Here is a 20,802-nt window from a genome sequence, read left to right as displayed (position 1 = left end):
CATGAGCAGCCACGTAGGATTAACATATAGCAGCAGTAATGGAGACCTGGCTCAAACAGGGCAAAGAATGGGTACAACATGCTTAACTACAATATATTCAGGGAAAGATAGGGGCCCATAACTTCCGTGCTCCCCAGCATTGGATTTGGGGGAACCCCAAAGAAGGGCTGGGGGAATCCCTCTGGCAAGTTCCCCGGCAAGGGTTTGCAAGGCAATTGCCCAGAAGTGCTAACTACCTCTGGACAATTGTGCTGTGCTGGGAACCACCCAATTGAAATCACAAACTTCAATGGTTCCACTGGGGTTATACCAGTTGTTACCCAGAAAAAGTTAGAATTAAAACCTCTTGTAACTTCTGGGTAACTATTGTAAAGACCCAGACCGACACCACAGGACTCCCATCTCCTCTCTCTCTCTCTTCCTCTTCTTCCTTTCCCTCCGCCCCCCCCCCCCCCCAAAAAGACCTCTGACAACCCCCTTGACCTCTGACCCCAGCCCCCCAAATCCTATTCACTTACCTTTACCCTGGCCCTTTAAACTTTCCTGCTGTATGATAGCAAGTGCTGTAAGAAAGGGGGCACATCCTCCTTGAATACGCAGCAGGCCCCAAGCAGCTCTGGCAACTGGAAGTGGCCGTGCAATTCTTAAGCCCAGGTAAGTAGGTATTTATTTCTTTTAATTTCTGTGGGCCAGCACTTTGCTAGTTGAAAGTTACAACTCGGAAAAAAGATAAGTAGGTGGCCATATTGATCAAAGATACTGTTAACAGCACCAGAAAGGAATAATGTACTTGAGGGTTCAAAGACTGCAATCTTTGGCTAAAATTAAAGAACAACAGAGGATAATGCTACTGGGTGTATTTAGTAGGCACCAAATTATGAAAAGGAGTTAGAGGAGAAAAGTTTCAGGTGAATTACAGAAAGATGAAAGCACTGCAGGATGGTGGGGACTTTAATATATCCTAATATAGGCTAGGATAGTAACACTAAAGGGAAAAGTCTTCAATGGCAGTGTTGCTCTCAGGATGTCAGCAATTCCTATGGCTCGTTTGTGTTCCTGTTCTCATCTCTTGTCACTTGGCCATGTCCTTCAGAACAGCTGGGGAGGTGGTAGTGTCAAGGACTAGTGCTCCAGATACCCAGGGTAAAGTCTGGGGACCTGGGTTCAAATCCCAACACGGCAGATGGTGAAATTTGAGTTCAGTAAAAAATGGGAGTTAAAAGTCTAAATATTACCATGAAACCTTTGCCGGTTGTCGTAAAAACCCTCTACCTGGTCAGACGTATGTGTGACTCCAGACCCACAGCAATGTGGTTGCCTCTTAAATGGCCTAGCAAGCCACTCAGTTCTCAAGGGCAATAAGGAATGGACAATAAATGCTGTCCCAGTCAGTGACGCCCACATCCCTTGAACAAATTAAAAAAAGCTTTATCATGCTTCTTTTGTGGTTTGACTCTGTGCTGAAGCGCCTTAGATTTTATCTTCAAAGACGGATAGACATTTAAATAAGAAAAAAGTCAAAAGTGAGCTAAAGTGCGCCTGGGGAATTGATAATGGAAAGTAGAGAGATGGCAGATGAATTAGAGGCATTTTGCTTCAGTCTTCACTATAGAGTAAATCCCGGAAATAGCTGTAAATCAGGAAATGGAAGGGTGGGAGGAACTCGGAAAAATTACAATCACCAGGGAAGTGGTACTAAGCAAATTGTTGGGGCTGCAGACTGACAAATCCCCAGGCCAGGACGGACTTCACCTTAAGCTTTCGGAAGAAATGATTAGTGAGATAGTTGATGCATTGGTGTTAATTTTCCAAATATCCCTAGATTAGGGGAAGGCTCCATTAGATTGGAAAATTGCAAATGTAACTCCTTTATTCAAAAAGGGAGAGAGACAGAAAGCAGGAAACTACAGGCCAGTTAGCTTAACATCTGTCAAAGGGAAAATGTTAGAAGCTATTATTAAAGATGTAATAGCAGGGCACGTGGATAAGCTCAAGGTCATCAAGCAAAATCAACATGGTTTTGTAAAAGGGAAACCATGAAGGGAAACCATGTTTAACCAATTTCTTGGTGTTCTTTGAAAGAGTCACTTGCTGTGGGTAAAGGGAAACTGTGGATGTACTGTACTTAGATTTCTAAAAGGCATTTGATAAAGTGCCATATCAAAGGTTATTGCAGAAAATAAAAGTTCATGGCGTAGGGGGTAACATATTGGCATGGATAGAAGATTGGCTAGCTAACAGGAAGCAGAGTTGGCATAAATGGGCCTTTTTCTGGTTGGCAGGATGTGACGAATGGTGTGCCACAGGGATCAGTGCTGGGACCTCAGCTTTTTACAATTTATATAAATGACTTGGATGAAGGGACCAAAGGAATTGTTGCTAAATTTGCTGACAACACAAAGATAGGTAGGAAAGTAAATTATGAAGAGGATGTAAGAAGGCTACAAAGTGACATATGTTATGTGAGTGGGCAGAGATCTGACAAATGGAGTATAATGTGGGCAAATGTGAAACCGTTCTTTTTGGCAGGAAGAATAAAAAAGCTTATTATCTAAACGGTGAGAGATTGCAGAGCTCTGAGATTGAGGGATCTGAGTGTCCTAGTGCATGAATCACAAGGTTAGTATGTAGGTACAGCTTGTAATTAGGAAGGCTGATAGAATGTTATCATTTATTGTGAGGAAAATTGATTACAAATGTATGGAGGTTATGTTTCGGTTGTGCAGGGGATTGGTGGATCTATGTCTGTGTATGGTACTGGTCTCCTTATTTAAAGAAAGATGTAAATGCATTAGAAGCAGTTCATAGGAGGTTTACTAGACTAATACCAGGAAAAGGCGTGTTGTCTTATGAGGAAAGGCTAGACAGGTTAGGCTTGTATCCATTGGAATTTAGAAGAGTAAGAGGCGACTTGATTGAAACCTTTAAGGTCCTGCAGGGCCTTGACAGAGTGGATGTGGAGAGGATGTTTCCTCTTGTGGGAAAATCTAGAACTAGGCGTCACTGTTTAAAAATAAGGGGTCTCTTATTTAAGACAGAGATGAGAACTTTGTTCTGAGGGTTTCGAGTCTTTGGAACTCTCTTCCTCAAAAGGCTTTGGAGCAGGTTATTTGAATATTTATAAGGCAGAGCTAGGTAGATTCTTGATTAACGGGGATGAAAGGTTATCGGGGGTAGGGAGGAATGTGGGGTTGAGGTTATATTCAGATCAGCCATGATCTTATTGAATGGCAGAGCAGGCTTGAGGGGCGGACTGGCCTAGTCCTGCTCCTAATTCATATGTTCGTAGGACTCGATACTCCTGACCACCATTCTGCACCTCTAAGAGAGTGGGTAGAGCACATATCCTTAAGGTGTTTCTGTCATAAGATGGTCCAACCCGTGTGTGTTTTTGGATCCGGGCTGCATGCATGTTGTTTTTCAGTTCGTCTGCTTGCTGGAAGACTCTGCTTGTGATGGTTAAGTCAAATTCGCTGCACTGGAAAAGAAGAGTTGGCCATTGGCGTTTGCTCTGTATATACAGTGGTGTCCGAGTACTCCAATCCATCTATTACAATCTGGGCCCACTTGGGCATTGAAATCATCAAGAATAATGAGTTTGTCCTGTTATCTTGCTGAAGTCAACACAAAATGCTCCTTTGACTTCATTTGTATGTATCATTTATTTGGGCAAAGGCACTAGAGCGTTGCATGCTGGTTATTGACAACTTAAATAAAGAACCATGAGTCGATCACTGATCCCCAGAGGAAATAAGTCATGCTTGTGCGCCAGTTCAGATTGAATGGCAAAACCCACATCTGACTGTTGAGGCTGGCCCTTGGACCTGCCAATCTCTTGAATTTGCACCAATCCCCTCAAGTTGAGACTCGTGGTCTTATTTTGCTTGAAGTGACTATGTCAATGTTGTACTGACCCAGCCTCTGGCTGTGAGAATAAAAGAAAAATACTGGTCCTGGTTCTGAAGAAGAGCCATATTGGACTCGAAACATTAACTCCGTTTCCCCTCCATAACTGCTGCCAAGGCCTCAGTTCTTCTAGCATTTTCTGTTTTTATTTCTGGCTTTGAGGGCTGTTCTGTGCTCTGGTCTCATTGTGTTGTCTATAAATGTTCTAATGTTGCACGAACCGAGCTTCTGAGGTTCTAGGAATCGTTAAACTGAAGCACTAAGCCGGGTCTGACAACAGCAGCCAAGACTTCTAGATAACGTGCAGAATGCTCACACATCTTCCATTTTAAAAACTTCATTCATGGGATGTGGGTGTCGCTGGCTGGGCCAGCATTTATTGCCCATCCCTAGTTGCCCTTGAGAACGTGGTGGTGAGCTGCCTTCTTGAACCGCTGCAGCCCATGCGGTGTAGGGACACCTGTAGTGCTGTTAGAAAGGGAGTTCCGGGATTTTGACCCTGCGACAGTAAAGGAATGGCAATATAGTTCCAAGTCAGGATGATGAGTAATTTGGAGGGAAACTTCCAGGTGGTGGTGGTCGTGGGTTTGGAAGATGCAGTCTAAGGAGCCTCACTGAATTCCTGCAGTGCATCTTGCAGATGGTACATACTGCTGCTACTATACGTTGGTGGTGGAGTGAATGTTTGTGGATGTGGCGTCAATCAAGCGGACTGCTTTGTCCTGGATGGTGTCCAGCTTCTTCAGTGTTGTTGGAGCTGCGCTCGTCATCCAGGCAAGTGGGGAGTATTCCATCATGCTCCTGACTTGTGCCTTGTAGATGGTGGACAGGCTTTAGGGAGTCAGCAGGCGAATTACTCATAACATAATTCCTAGCCTCTGCCCTGCTCTTGTAGCCACAGTATTTATATGGCTAGTCCAGTTCAATTTCTGATCAGTGGTAGCCCCCAGGATGTTGATAGTGGGGGATTCAGTGATGTTAATGCCTTTGAACATCAAGGGGCGATGGTTGGATTCTCTCTTGTTGGAGATAGTCATTGCCTGACACTTGTGTGGCGTGAATTTTACTTGCCACTTGTCAGCCCAAGCCTGCAACTTGCCACTTGTCAGCCCAAGCCTGCATATTGTCCAGGTCTTGCTGCATTTGGACATGGACTGCTTCAGTATCTGAGGAATCGCGAATGGTGCTGAACATTGTAAGATCATCGGCAAACATCTCCACTTCTGACCTTATGTTGGAAGGAAGGTCATTGATGAAGCAGCTGAAGATGGTTGGGCCTAGGACATTACCCTGAGGAGCTCCCTGCAGTGACGTCTTGCAGCTGAGGTGACTGACCTCCAACAACCACAGCCATCTTCCTTGGTGCTAGGTATGACTCCAACCAGCAGAGTGTTTTCCTCCTGATTCCCACAACTGATTGACTCCAGTTTCGCTACGGCTCCTTGATGGCACACTCAGTCAAATGCTACCTAGATGTCAAGGGCAGTCACTCTTACCTCACCTCACCTCAGGAGTTCAGCTCTTTTGTCCATGTTTGAACTAAGGCTGTAACGAGGTCAGGAGCTGAGTCGCCCTGGCGGAACCCAAACTGGGCATCAGTGAGCAGGTTATTGCTAAGCAAGTGCCTCTTGATAGCACTGTTGATGACTCCTTCCATTACTTTACTAATGCTGGAGAGTAGACTGATGGGGTGGTAATTGGCAGGGTTGGATTTGTCCTACCTTTTGTGTACAGGACATACCTGGGCAACTTTCCACATAGGGTAGATGCCAGTGTTGTAACTGTACTGGAACAGCTTGGCTAGGGGCACGAAAAATTCTGGAGCACAAGCTTTCAGTACTATTGCCGGAATATTGTCAGGGTCTTTGCAATATCCAGTGCCTTCAGCCATTTCTTGATATCACCTGGAGTGAATCGAATTGGCTGAAGACTGGCACCTGTGATGATGGGGACCTCCGGAGGAGGCTGCAATGGATCATCCATTCATGGCACTTCTGGCTGAAGAGTGTTGCGAATGTTTCAGCCTTATCTTTTGCACTGCTGTGCTGGGCTCCTCCATGATTGAGGATGGGGATATTTGTGGAGTCACCATTAAACCATGAGTTGTCTAATTGTCCACCACCATTCATGACTGGATGTGGCAGGACGGCAGAGCTTAGATCTGATCCGTTGGTTGTGGGATTTATCACTTGTTGCTTATGCTGTTTGGCATACAAATAGTCCTGTTTTATAGCTGACAAGAAATCGAAGTAAAGAACACTAGATACCATCACTCAAAACACTTGCTGCAGGACAAACTGAGATGAAGAACCAATGATGGGTAAACAAGGCTGATAAGCTTCAAGCTTTTGCTCATTTTTTAAAAAAAAACCTGAAGGCTCTACATAAAGGCCTTCAATCAGTCTGCAGCCTCAAAACCAATGGTGTGACACCCATCCTGTCAACAGATGGCAATCAGCTCCTAACAAAGATGAATTAAATTCTCTTTTGTTGGACAGTGCTCTTCAGTCTCATAAACCAATAATATAGTGTGCAATGATACCACTGAGTCATTTACACAGCAGTGCGCTCTGGAAGCATTTGTTCTTGATCCTTGTCAAGCAGAAATCACGAAGACCATAAAGCAACTTTCTATGGCATTCCACCTGAAGTATTCAAGTACAGAGGAACTCGCATGGTTAGGAAAATCACTATTCTCATGCCTGATCTGGAACCAGGATGCAGTGCCCAAGACTACAAGGATGGCTCCATAACTAATTTCTACAAACCAGAAGGGAGGAAGTCCATCTGTGACAATCGTGGAATATCACTTCATTCAACGGCAGGAAAACCTCTTGCAAGGGTTATTCTTAATCAGATTGTCACCCTGATTCTGTGTACCCACAACCCCACAGTTTGGCTTCTGGGAAGATGAATGTTTTAAAATATTTTTGGGAATATGGTGGTGTTCTGTAAAGAAGACTGTGTGTGCCTGTGTGTCCATGATCGATTAAACTGGGGGAAGGTTATAAAGACAACTTGTCTGTGGGAACTGAGAGATGAAAGGTAATGGAGCTAGATGCATGCATTTGTAATGAGAAGCTATGGTAAAGTTGGAAGTACAAGTAAATAGGTTGGGTTTTAAAGTTTGCATTCAGTGATAGGTAGGGACTTGACTTTTCAGCGTTAAATTTCAGAGGGGAGTTTAGAAGTGACAAGGAACTTCTACAATTTACAAAGGTTTCATAAGTAAACAAGGGAAGGTAATTAAGTTTTATTTGACATGAAAGTGGAGGTGATAGGAAAACATGAAAGATTTTTATGTTTTGTGAAAGTTGAGTTCAAAGAATGGCTAGGACAATGGAATCTAAGATAAAAGGGGTGAAGGATATTTAAGGAAAGGTGTTGAGCTGAAATGTGTGGCTATTCGGTGGAGATGTCCTGAGACCAGATCTGTGCTCGGAGGAGGTGTGAACGTTATGAATCTGAAGCAGACATCTAGTTTCAAGCCAGAAAAGTCTTTGTTTTCAGAAAGCAGCCTGTTTTGAATCTTTCTTTCTTCATTTCCACAGCAGAGTGGAAAAGAGTGAGAAGTCATGTGGTATACCTTTATTAAAGTGACAGCAATTTTGCCTTGGGGTAATATTGCTGGATTTTTATAGTTAAAACTCTATAAGGGAGCTGTTGCCCACTAGTTTACTTGTGTGTTCTGACCAAGTGGGTTTGTGTTTTATAAGGATGTTTTGTAAAACTGTTTTAACTCTGTAACTTTAATCTTGTTTACTTAAGTTTGTTTTATTCCTTGGCAGTGCTCAAGAAAAAGAAAAGCCACTTGGTCCAAATGGAATGCACTGTAGGTTGCATGAGGGAAATAAAATTACAGAGGCTCTGGTCATAATCTTCCTTGGATATGGGAGTAGTGCCAGAGAACTGAAATATTGCAAATGGTTACACCCTTGTTCAAAGTGAAGAGGTATAAACCTGGCAACTGCAGGCCAGTCAGCCTAATGTCAGTGGATAAATGTTTAGAGCATTAATTGGGACGAGTGATTGGTACTTAGAATGTGGGTTCGTAAATGAAAGTCAGCATGAACTTGATAAAGGCAAATAGTGTTTGACCAACTTGATTTGAAGTTGAAATGTATATGAACGTTGACAACATATTTAATAAATTACCACATAATAGATTTGTTAGCCAAATTAAGAGGGATTAAGAAGGTGGTGGCTGCATGGACATATAATTGGCTAAGGGAGAGCGAGTAGTTGTGAAGTTATTTTTCAGACTGGAGGGGAAGTATGCTATGGAAGGGTTGGTAGTGGGAATACTCTTTTTGATATATATAAATGACCTGGGATTGGGTATACAGAGCATAATTGCAAAGTTTGTAGGTGAACTAAAACATGGAAATGTACTAAACAGTGACCAGAAAAGAGCATGGCAGATGACTTGTTAAATTTCGTTTTGGTAGGAAGAGTGAAGAGAGGTGATGTAAATTAAACGGAATGGCTTTTGGGGGGTGGGGGGAGAGCAGGGTTCAGGAACAGAGACCTGGAGGTATACATACACAATTCTTTACACGTGGCAGGGCAAGTTGAGAAGAATGTTAAAAAGGCAAAAGAGGCCCTTGCCTTTATAAATAGAGCCAAAAGCAAGGAAGTAAAACAGTGTTGGGGCCCAGCTGCTGTATTGTGGCTAATTCTGGGCATCGCTCTTTAGTAAGGAAGTTAAGGCCTTGGAGAGGTGGCAGAGGAAATTTACTAGAATGGTAAATGACAGACTCGTTATGTGGAGACGAGAGGAACTGGGATTGATCTCCTGAGAGCAGAGAAGATTGAGGGAAGATTTGATATGATGTTTTACATTATGGATTTTGATCCAGTAAATAAGGAGAAATTGCTTCCAATGGAAGGAGGATCAATAAGCTGATGAAGGTCATCAGGTGATTAGCAAAAGAACCAGAGGCGACTTGAGAAACACGTCTATGCCATGAGGTTTTATGATCTGGAATGCACTGAAAGGGTGGTTGTAGCAAATTCAATAACTTTCAAAATGGAATTAGATAAATACTTGAAGTGGAAAATGTTTCAGGGCTATGGGGAGAAGAAAACAGGGCAATGGGGCTGATTGAATAGCTCTTTCAAAGAGCTGGCACAGGCATGACTGGTCAAGTGCCCTCCCTCTGTACTGTATCATTATTATTGTGACTGCACAGCACTAAAATGGGCATAATGTGAGATGATGTATAAATGCCATGTTGAATCTGTTACAAAATATGATTTTAAAGTAGTAACAGAGGTTAATATGCAGGAACTGGAAGGGGTTAATAGACCCACTGGTTTCTTGCCATTTTTAGTCTCTCTTTGGCCAGTTTTGACCTATTTTAATCAAATCACTTTCAATTCTCTATCAGCTCAACCATGAGCAGTAATTAGGTTGAAATTATATAGCTGAAAAGCTCACCTGTTAGCCCATCAATTCGGATCAGATTGAGACTAATTCACACTTTAACTAAAGCAAATTATTATTGGCGATGCTAGGACTTAAACCTGACCTCTCGGCATAATAAAATCATCTTACAACTCCAATCTGTGGGAGTTATTATTCAGCTTAGCCATATGTGGTATACTTAAATAAACAAGTTAATACACAAATTAATTTCTTAAATGAAGGGACACTTAATTAGACACTTTAGGAAATTATTCAATTTACACTCAGATTAGGAGGGATTTATCTTATTAAACTGGTTTCATATCCAGTTAAACCTTTCAATTAAAAGTGTGCAATCATTTTTTCAGATCGTCAAATGGTAAGCTTTGCAGATGTGCAATTTGAAGGTTTGCAGTTGAACAGCATAAATTATACTGTTATAAGTAGATAATCCTGTGTGTGGACTAATGGAACATTTTTAAATGGAAATACAATGTTCCAAATGTATCTTTAGCCCTGGCATCCTCATTGAACACAGAATTTTAAGTACATAGTTAATGAAATTTGAATGTTATCTCACCCTGTGAATTTCTGAGACAGACCCAGTAACTGACAGCTTCAAATGCATTGCCAACAAATCAGAATAGCCAAATGTTTAATGAAAACGTTTTAATCTCTTGTGGTGCCAGCAGTTGAGATGGCATAAACTAGAATGTATTAGATGTTTCTAGCTGCCCTTTTCCTGATCTTTTGTCAGTGGCTTCTGCAGTGCTTTCTCATCCACTTCATCAGAGCTATAAAACCTAACTGCCAGTAACGGTGCATATCTGTAGCTAAGAACCCCCTGAACATAGCCAGCCAGGAACCAAACTATTCTTTTGCTTTTACTTTAGTTTCTCTTTTTTTAAGTAATTGAGTTTTATTTTTCAATCAAATGCAGTAAAATCTAAGACTGCTGAAAGATCAGAATGTTATCCTAGGGTTCAGAGATTATTTTCTGAACCCTGAACTGGACTGCACTATCTCTCGAGCTTCAAGCACTTTCTGAATGAACTAGCAGGACAATATAGCTAACTGCAAAGAATATCCACGTCGCTCAATGATCACATCAGCAAGAGGGTTGTATTTTTTAACTTGGTGTTTTGGTATGATGTATAACTTTTATAATGGATATTTTTTAATTGATTTTGAATATACAGTAAACCAGCAGTTTGGAAATTGGGACAAAAGTACTGTCTAATATGTTCCTGCTTACCTGTCTTAAGTTGTACTTATGCCATCACATGATTAACCACAGATCTCTGAGACTTAATGTCATCCAGTGGCAGACTGCAGCAGTATCGAGCAGTTGTGAATGCTACATAATACTGTTACTTGCTAGGGTAAAGAGGTTTTCCAGCTTAAAGGCTGTAATTTGAGTCCCATCTGTCATGTTAGAGGTAAAGTTGTTTCTGCTCTTGACTGGACTTGCCTTAATTAAAATGATTCATTTGTTGGTTGAAAAATCCCAGTTCATTACAACTCCTTCCTCCCTCAATCAATGTAAAAATAAATTGTAAGCTTGCCTGCAGGTTTATAGTTGCACTACTGCTGTGCAGCTCTCAGACCCATATTGGACTTGACAAGATAGCTTCTGAGCGACTGCTTCCCCAGCCTGGAGAATCTAGAGCTATAGTCTCAGATAAGGGGTCAGTCATTTAGGATGGAGATGAGAGAGTTCTTCAGTGAGACTGTCATAAACCTTAGCCTCTATTCCAGAGGACAGGATGTTCAGTTGGTAAATACAATCAAGGCGAAGATGGATTGATTTTTGGACATCAGGGGAAACAAGATACGTGGATAGAATAGGAAAGCAAAGTTGCGGCAGAGGATTGGCCATGATCTTATTGTGTGGCAGAGCAAGCTCAAGTGGTCTTATAGCCTACTCCCTACTTATATTTAATCCAGTTAGAACAAGGGTCAAAGAACTTTCAAGGCAAGGATTCAACCTTGTGACTTTTTGTGTAACTTGCTTTATAAAAAAGTCTGATCCTTTGACAAGAAAGAAGCATTTTTTTTGTATGGCTATTATTCCATTTTCTTGGGTCATAGAAACTTTTGTTCTGGTTGCAGGAAGTATGCTCAAGGCATTGGTATACATCTGCTGTTGAACAAAGGATAGCTCCCAGTGCTAATGTCTGAGCGTAAAGACTTTAATTCATTCCTTCCATGTGGTGTCACTGAAAACTGGTTTTGTAAATTATTAATTTTTCATCATTTTGTCACTGGACTAGTAATCCAGAGACCCAAGTAATGCTCTGGGGACCCAGGTTTGAATCCTGCCACGGCATATGGTGAAATTTGAATTCAACAAAAATCTAGAAATAAAAGTTAATTGTTGTAAAAACCCATCAGGTTCACTAATTTCCTTTGGGGAAGGAAACCTGCTGTCCTTACCTGGTCTGGCCTACATGTGATTCCAGACCCACAGCAATGACTCTTAAATTCCCTCTAATCAGGGGCAGTTAGGGATGGGCAATAAATGCTGGCCTAGCCAGTGACACTCCCATCCCATGAATGAATAATTTAAAAAAAAATTGAATTGGGGCAAGCACCCTACATAATTAAGACCCTGTTAACTTTATAAAGTAATGATTTATTTATATGAATTGGGGAATACAGTTTTGATGTCCTTGTTCTGTGTTATCTTCAAAGGAATTTGACATATTGTGGATGAATTGCAGTAGAGTAGTTCACTTTGAGGCTTTTAGCGAAGTGAAGCTAATTGGCACCTTGGTAACATTTTACCATTTGACTATGTTTCAAGGATCATATGCTGAAGGATCACCTGCTGAAGCATCTGTTACTTTGACATTGAAGATTGTCCTTGCTGCAAATTTACTGTCCGTATGGAGTACTATTCACTTAACTGTTTAAACCGGTCAGTTTATGACATGAACCCCATTTAGACAGCCTTTATGCTTTCATTTCTTGGAAGTTAAGATGGCCAAATGGTGACACGTGTGGATCTAGAGTATGGAACAAGGATTTTCTTGTTTGATCTTTTGGATCTTTTATATTTATTTGGATTTTGGACAGGAATAGTTTCTGGTTTGTGGGGGATGGGATGCCTATGTATGGTCATGGTTGTGACACTGAGTACAAGGAAATTATCCATTATATAACCCCCATAAAACCATACCGTCATAAGGAGGAGCAAGAGTAAGCCATTTGTCTCATTGAGCCTGTTCCACCATTGAAGATCATGACTGATCTGATTGTGGCCTTAACTCAATTTCTTGACTCTCCCTGCTACCTCCCCCCCCCCCCCCCCCCCAAACCACCACCACCACGCCCCAAAAATGCTTGACTTTCCTGTCAATCAAAAATCTATCTAACTTGGCTTTGGATATGACCCAGCCTCCACTGCTCTCTGTGGAAGGGAAATCTAAAGATTAAAAGCTAAGATTTCCCCTCATCTCCATCTTAAGTAGGAGGACCTTTATTTTTACACTGTGCCCCTTGTTCTAGATTCCCCCAACAGCGGAAGCATCCCCTCCGCATCTACCCTGTCGAGCCCCCTCAATTTTATGTTTCAATAAGATCACCTCTCATTCTTCTAAACTCCAGTAAGTGTAGGCCAACCTCTTCAACCTTTCTTCATAAGACAACTCCTTCATTCCAGGAATCAATCTAGTGAACCTTGTCTGAACTGCTTCCAATGCACTTATATCCCTCCTTAAGGAAGGAGAATAAAACTCTACATAGTACTCAAGATGCGATCTCACCAATGCCCTGTACAGTTGTAGCAAGACTCTCCTAACTTTTATCCCCCCCCCAACACCAAAACCTTGCAATAAAGGCCCACATTTGCCTTCCTAATCACTTGCTGTACCTGCATACCAACGTTTTGTGATTCATGTACTGGGACACCCAAATCCCTCTGTAATGCAGCATTCTGCAGTCTCCATTTAAGTAATATTCTGTTTTTCTATTCTCCCTGCCACAGTAGACAAGCTTACATTTTTCCACATTATTTTCCATCTGCCAAATTTTTGCCCACTCACTTAACCTATCTATCCCTTCAAACACTCTGTATCCTCCTCACAACTTGCTACAAATGTAGGTATGAAATCATCAGCAAATATGGCTCTAATACAGTCATGCCTTTCATCCAAGTCATTAATATAAATCATAAATAGTTGAGGCCCCAGCACTGATCCCCTGTGACATTCCACTAGTTACGATTTGCAAACTTGAAAATGATCCATTTATCCCAACTCTCTGTTTTCTGTTAGTCAACCAATCTTTTGACCATGCTAATATATCACCTCCAACACCATGAGCTCTGATCTTGTGCAGAAATCCTTTATGTGGCATCTTAACAAAGAACTTTTGGAAATCCAATTGCACAATATATTCTAGTTCCCCTTTATCCACCCTGCTTGTAACATCCTCAAAGAATTTTAATAACTTTGTCAAACACAGTTTCCCTTTCACAAACCCATGTTCACTCTGCTGGATTGTATTGTGATTTTTCTAAACACCCTGCCACTGCTACCTTAATAGTGGACTGTAGCGTTTTCCCAGTGACAGATGTTAGACCAATTGGTGTATAATTCCCTGCTTTCAGTCTCCCTCCTTTCTTGATTGGTGATGTTACATTTGCAATTTTCCAATTCACTGGGATCTTTCCAAAATCGAAGGAATTTTTGAAGATTACACCAATTTCAATTACATCTGTAGCCACTGCCTTTAGTACCCTGGGATGCAGGCCATCAGGTTCAAGGGATTTGTGAGCCTTTCACCCCGTTCATGTTCCTAGTACTTTTTTCTCTAGTAATCGTGATTGTTTTATGTTCTCCCTCCCTTTTTCCCCCTATGTTTTTACTATTCTTAGGTTGCTTTTTGCATCTTCTGCTGTGAAGACAGATACACAACACTTGTTCAAAGTTTTTGCCATTTCCATGTTTACCATTATTAATTCCATAGTTTCACTCACTTTAGCTACTCTCTTCCTTTTTGTATACATGAAGCTTTTGCTGTCTATTTTTCTATTTCTTGGTATCTTTCTCTTGCACTCCAATTTCTCCCTCATTTTTTTAGTCATCCTTTGCTGGCTTCTAAAATTTTCCCAATCTTTGCAGCATTGTACATCTTTTCTTTCAATTTGATACCATCCTTAGCCACTGTTGGTGCATCCTCCTTGTAGAGTCTTTCTTTCTTATTGGGATATATCTTTGTTGAGAGTTATGAAATATCTCCTTAAATGCCACTGCTTCTCCACCGTCTTGCCTTTTAACCTATTTTCCCATTCTATTTTAGCCAACTGTGTCTTCATACCCTTGTATTTGCCTTTAAGTTTTAAGACAATTTTCAGATCTAAATTTCGTACCTTCAAATGGTATGTGAATTTCTATCATGTTATGATCACTCATATCTAGAGGACACTTTATTATGAGGTTATTAATTAATCATGTCTCACGACACATTACCAGATTTAAAGTAGCCTGTTCCCTGGTTGATTCCATATCGTACTGTTCCAATAAACTGTCCCAACTACAATCTGTGAACTCATCCTCCAGGTTGCTTTAGCCAATTTGATTAAATTGTCCAATCTATAAGAAGGTTAAAATCTCCCACTATTATTGCTTTATGTCAGGAATATATAATAGTATTGTAAAATAGTGCTATCTGTCTGTGTGTGTGTGTGAGAGGGACTTAATTGAATTAAAGGCAGCTGGCCTGAAGTCTTTGATGTAAACATGGTAAATATTGGGGAAGTTTAGAATGTGAGGTGTAAAAGGACATTTGCACTTTTGAATAAACCAGACTAGATTGTTTTCAAAAGAGGGAGTGAAATATTGCACCTAGCCAGGTGGAGTTTAGAAACAGTGTTTACTTTCCCCAAAGATTACTGGTAAAACTTAGTATCATAAGAGATTTTTATCAGGGAGGTAAAGTCCAAAGACGTAGCAAAACAATGGGAATTTGCATTCAAAGGGGAAAATATGTATAGAGGAGCGAAGGCTGTGTAAGGGTAGGCATTTTAGGATCTAACAAGTATGAAAAGCCTTCAACATCTATGCCTCAAGCTGCTGCCTTCAAAGAACTGAAGTTAAAACTCACTTTGAATTTGACTGGTTCAGGATATTGTGTCACCTTGCCTGGGCCTTTTAAAATCTGTGTCTTACTGTTGCCTTAACGAAAGTGTAACTGGGAGTCAGATTAAGTAGGGGATTTAGAAATTGTTGTAATTTGTAGACATGTATTAAAAATCATTTTTCTTATTAATGTTTAATCTGGTTTTGCCAAAACCTATAAGACTTGGTGATCTTATGCATTTTAAAATTTATACAAATTGCAAAACAAGTTGTGGCAGTTGTTTCAAGCTTCCCTTTGGGATTTGAACCACTCAGTATTTACTATCGGCTGTGCCGTAACACAGTACCTTTGTTACAAACCCCCATTATTTCTTGATTTATATTATCTGCTACAGTGTAGTTACTATCAGGGGGCCTATAAACTGCATACTCCCACCAGTGACTTCTTTACTATTTCTTATCTCCGCCCACACTGATTATACATTTTGATCCTCCAAACCAAGTTCATTTCTCAATACTGTACTGATCTCATCTTTTACTTACAGATCCACCCCTCCTTTCCTTTCATCCTTGTCCTTCCAAAATGCCAAATACCCTTGAAAATTCGGGTCCCAGCTATGGCTAGTTGCAATCATGTCTCTGTAATGGCTATCACATTATACTCTTTTTTTTCTATTTGTGCTATCAATTCCATCCATCTTGCTACAAATGCTATCACACTCTGGTTATCATTACCTACATCTCTACCCTGCACATTTTCTTTAACTTTCCAAATCTCCTTTCATGCAAAGCATTCTCCCCGCACTCCCCGCCACCAGCTATTTTGTTTAAAGCCCTTTCTACAGCCTTAGTTATACAGCTCATCAGGACACTGGTCCCAGTATAGTTCAGGTGAAGGCTGTCCCAATAGTACAGCTTCTTTCCCAGTACTGGTTCCAGTGCCTCATGAATCAAAATTCATTTCTCCCGCACCAGTCTTTGAGCCATGCATTCAACTCTCTGATCTTATTTACCCTAAGCCAATTTGCCAATGGTCCAGGTAGCACTCGAGATTATTACCTTTGTGGTTCTTTAATTTAGTCCATAGCTGCTCGTACTCCCACAGCAGAATCTCTTTCTTAGTCCTATGCCGGTGGTACCCACATGGACCATGACAACTGGATCCTCCCCCTCCCACTCCAAGTTCCTGTCCAGCCCGGAGGAGGTGCCCTTAACCCTGGCACTAGGCAGGCAACACAGTCTTCAGGATTCATGCTCTTAACTGCAAAGAACAGTATTTATCCCCCTAACTATGCTGTCTTCTATTATAATTACATTCCTTTTTATTCCCCCCACTTGAATGGTTCCCTGCACTACGCTGCTATGGTTAGTTTGCTCATCCCCCCTGCAAGAACATCAAACCTGTTGGACAGTTGCAGGGTCTGAGGCTTATACATTGCTTGTATGCATGTATGTTTGTATTGCTTTCTTCTGGGTCCCCAACCTGCCTCGCAGTCATACCCTCCTGTCCCTGACCACAAATCAGAAGTACTGAGCCTAAGGGGTGTGACTGCCTCCTGGAATAAAGTGTCAAGATAACTTTCCTTCTCCCTGATCCATCACTGTGTCCAGAGCTTGGACTTCAGCTCATCAACTCAGATCCAAAGTTCCTCGAGCTGCAGGCACTTACTGTAGATGTGGTTGCTGTGAGTCAAACTGTTTAGAGGGATAAAATCTGATAACTCATCACCTACCTGCTCACCTATTTAATGCCTTTGAACACTGGAGGCTCAAAATTGTATTTTTTAAAAAACAAACCTCCTTCCCCCTCTGCACCAAATTCCCAAGTTAGCAGTCACTCCTCGCCCCACTCAAGCCTCTGCTCACTCTGTGCTCCCACACCCTGTGCTGTAGCAAAACCTGTCTGCTTTTATAGAGTTATATTTCCGTAAATTGCTAGAGTTATCCCTTTACTGATGAGATTTAATTAGATTCAATTCCCTTTGGGACCTGCAAGTAACAGAATAGGATGGGGAACCTTTGTTTTGTATAAGTGACCTCCTTAAAGGAGCAACCTTAAATGAACAGATAATAGATCATGAGGTATTTTAACAATCAATGCATTTCTTCTCTTGCACATAAACATACAAAATTATTTTCTAGAACAGGCCAAGACATTAAGCTCATTCGTTTTTCATAAATGATAACCACTTGACCCTACTCTTAAATCCATTCCTTGATCTTTCTTCCTCATAAACACCTATTTATACTGTCTTTGCTTTTCCTGGTAATGTATTCCAGAAGTCCAAAACCCTTTGTTAAAGAAAAATCGAAATGATGTCCAAATGTGCCATCCATTGTATTCACCATGAGGAAATAAAAGAAAATGCTGGAAGTGCAGAGAAGTTCTGTCAGCATCTGAAAAGAGAAAAGACTAGTTACTGCCTCAGTTTGAAACCTTTCAATTCTTCTTTATAGATACAGCTGGGCCTACCTTGTAAATGCAACATTTTTCGTTCGTTTTTACTTTATAATCTAGCAGCTATTAATGGGATTTAACTCCCCTGATAGTTCAGTTGGTAAAGGCCATACACCACCTTAAGATGACAGGTTCAATTCTTAGTCTATGGCTCATGCACTTGTTTGCTGAAAAGTGAATGTGTGATAGGTAAGATCAAGCCTGGTGACATCCTTCTCATCTCCCCCCAGTAGTCAGAAACTTGGTTGATTCTTCTAGGCTTTTACAATGGGACTAGTTACCTGGGTGAGGTACCAGACGATGACTGGTTTTATTGTTACTTTACCTAGTGGAACTTGGTGCCTTCAGTGGAGAAAGGAGTAGAATGCTGTCAGGGGAATGGAATCCACTCTTCAAATTGGCTGCACTTAGATGTCTCAATATGTTGCACCACACAAGGAGTTATAGTTTTGTCAGCAGTGTTTTTTTCAGCCTAAATATGGCTAACTTAGTGAGTTGGTAAATAGCTATCAGGAACTTTCTCTCAGATGGAAACCAGGGACTGATTCAGCATGGACCATTTGATGTTGGTGAAGGCCTGAGGATGACTGTCCTCGCAAAATAAGGAACTAATAGCTACTGAAATGCCAAATATAGAGGCCACATAACTCAGAATTAGAACATTGCTGAAAAGGGAGACATGATGCTAAAGCTTTTAGTCTTGCACTCATCAGGACAAATGCAAGAATGCCAAATTTCAAATGATCACAACAATTTATACTACAGAAAGGATGCTGATTGATGGCAAGTCAACTCTGGCTAAAGTGGTGCTGTGAAGAAAGTAAGTTCCCAGGTAGTGCAAAGAACATGTAAGACTTGAACATATTCCTTTTGTTTGCAGAGAACGAGCCCTTGTGTATGAAGGTATGTCGCTTCTAACAAGGGTAAATGAACCACTGAGCTCAACTAATTATCTTAAATTGGTTGTAAGTGTAGATATTAGCGAACTCAGGATTGTTCGCCTTAATATGTCCCATCCCGCGCTCAAGTTCACTTTCGAGATGGAGCAGTCTAGCATGCTCCTTTTCCTTGACATGCTAGTTGAAAAATCCAGAAATGGGTTCTCCACTGCTATCTACCTCGAGCCTACCTTCAATCAATATACACCATGGGGTTTGTATAGCTCCACGCACTATAAAATTGGCCTTATTGGCAATCCTGTAAATAGCATTTGTTCATCTTGCAAGTTTAATGCAAAAATAGAGCACATCAAAGCTATCCTCTGGGACATCGGCTATCCTGATCAGATCATTGTTTGTTTTGTATTGCGCAAAATTACAAAAGGGCCAAAGACAACCACTTTTGGACCACATTACCCTGAAAAGGCAAAGTATCTCAAAAACTTGAACAACTGGTTAGGCAAGCTGTTTCACTCTGCTGCTGTGCAGTGGCTACATGAATGGTATTTTCAACTAATAGGATGCTGCCATCAGCCCAAAAAATTATTCTGCCTACCACACAAGCAATGTCGTGTGTTCCAATGATTAGCTGATAAAATCGAACATGTTCCTCGGTTGTTCATAATAGGTACAGACCATGCTCAAACAGGCTGGAGGAGGTTACGGAGTTAGAAAGGATGAGGCCGCAGAGGGATTTGAACATGAAAGTTTATTAAGGATGGAAGATGGGCAGCCAGCCAGCAGAATTGAAACATAATAGAACTTGGAGGCAACAAAGATCATAAATGACAGTTTCAGTAGTAGGCGAACTGAAACAGAAGCAGAGATGGGTGAAATTACAGATATGGAAGCAGGCAGTCTGTGATGTAGAACACATTAAATTGGAAGCTTGGTTCAGGGTTGGAAGCTCAGTTTAGGATTAAGTAGGATGCTGAGGTTGCAAACTGGCTGACCTAGCCAAAGACAGTTGCCAGGAAGACTTTAGAATTTCAGATAAAGATATTAGTTATCCCTGCACCTGGCCTGTATCCCTAGTGTCAAGTATTTAAATGCATCTTTTTACTGGCTGCCACAGTGCCCTTAGCTGTTTGCCATGCAAGTTGAGAAATGGCAGATCTACTGCCATGCCTGACAGTGAATGTTGTTGGCTTTTGCAATCATAGTACATGTTGGGTTGTGCCACCAAAATTGTAACTTTAGGAACACAATTGTGATAGAACACCCGCCACCCCCACCCAACCAGCTGCATAGAAATCCTATTCAGGGTTTTTTGTCTTTCCTAAAAATGGTTAATGAAAAGGCCTGTGTTTGTTGTTGTGCTCTGGTATCTGAATCCTACTTCAGGGGTGACTTTAAACAGATTTTTTCTGCGACTTTTCCTTGTGTCTTTGTGACTTCTAAATGTGCCTGAAATTTGTTCTGTGACTGTTGGAGTAGCTCACTCTGTTACATTTTGTATTTATCACAGGGAAAAAAACAGGTTAGCGAACAGACTTCATTTATTGCAGCATACATATGATGCCAAATTCACACTGGTATTGATGCAAATCCAGTACTAAATTTGTAATACAGCAACACTGATATGCAAATCCCCTCCTCTACATGACTACCTCCCAGACTTGTGGAATATCTGATGCCAGATTCACATGGTGTTGGCCCCAATGGTAATCTGATTGCCAGCATAGTGCCCATGAACTATGTCATAATATCACTATTGGCATAGGAACCAGTCTTTAACCAACTTAGTTCAACTCTTCCTATACTTAGTAGGCTGAGAGAGTGTGAGAACCTGATGTTTTGTGACCAGGTCTGAATTTGGCGCCTGAACCAAAGTAAAACAGCATAACCACACGGTAGTTCCTTTTTTTTGGCTGCAAAACGGCAAAATTGAAAATGTGTGTTGGTACTGTGGAAATATAAATGAGTTGAAATGTGTGATCTGTTTCTTCAATGCTTGGTGACACAGGACAAATGTTCAGCAAGACTCCATCTCAGCACATGTTTTAGACA

At 41.1% G+C, this 20,802-nt stretch overlaps 1 protein-coding gene across 1 annotated transcript in view; it reads left to right on the top strand.

Annotated features, from left to right (window-relative positions):
* mapk1 (mitogen-activated protein kinase 1) overlaps positions 1-20,802 on the top strand; it is a 103,051-nt gene that overhangs the window by 66,748 nt on the left and 15,501 nt on the right. The window lies entirely within an intron of this gene.

The sequence above is a fragment of the Carcharodon carcharias genome, chromosome 13 (genome assembly GCF_017639515.1).
Source record: "Carcharodon carcharias isolate sCarCar2 chromosome 13, sCarCar2.pri, whole genome shotgun sequence".
Taxonomy (NCBI): Eukaryota; Metazoa; Chordata; class Chondrichthyes; order Lamniformes; family Lamnidae; genus Carcharodon; species Carcharodon carcharias.
The sequence above is the reverse complement of the archived record's forward strand: the minus strand, read 5'-3'. Positions and strand labels throughout refer to the sequence as shown.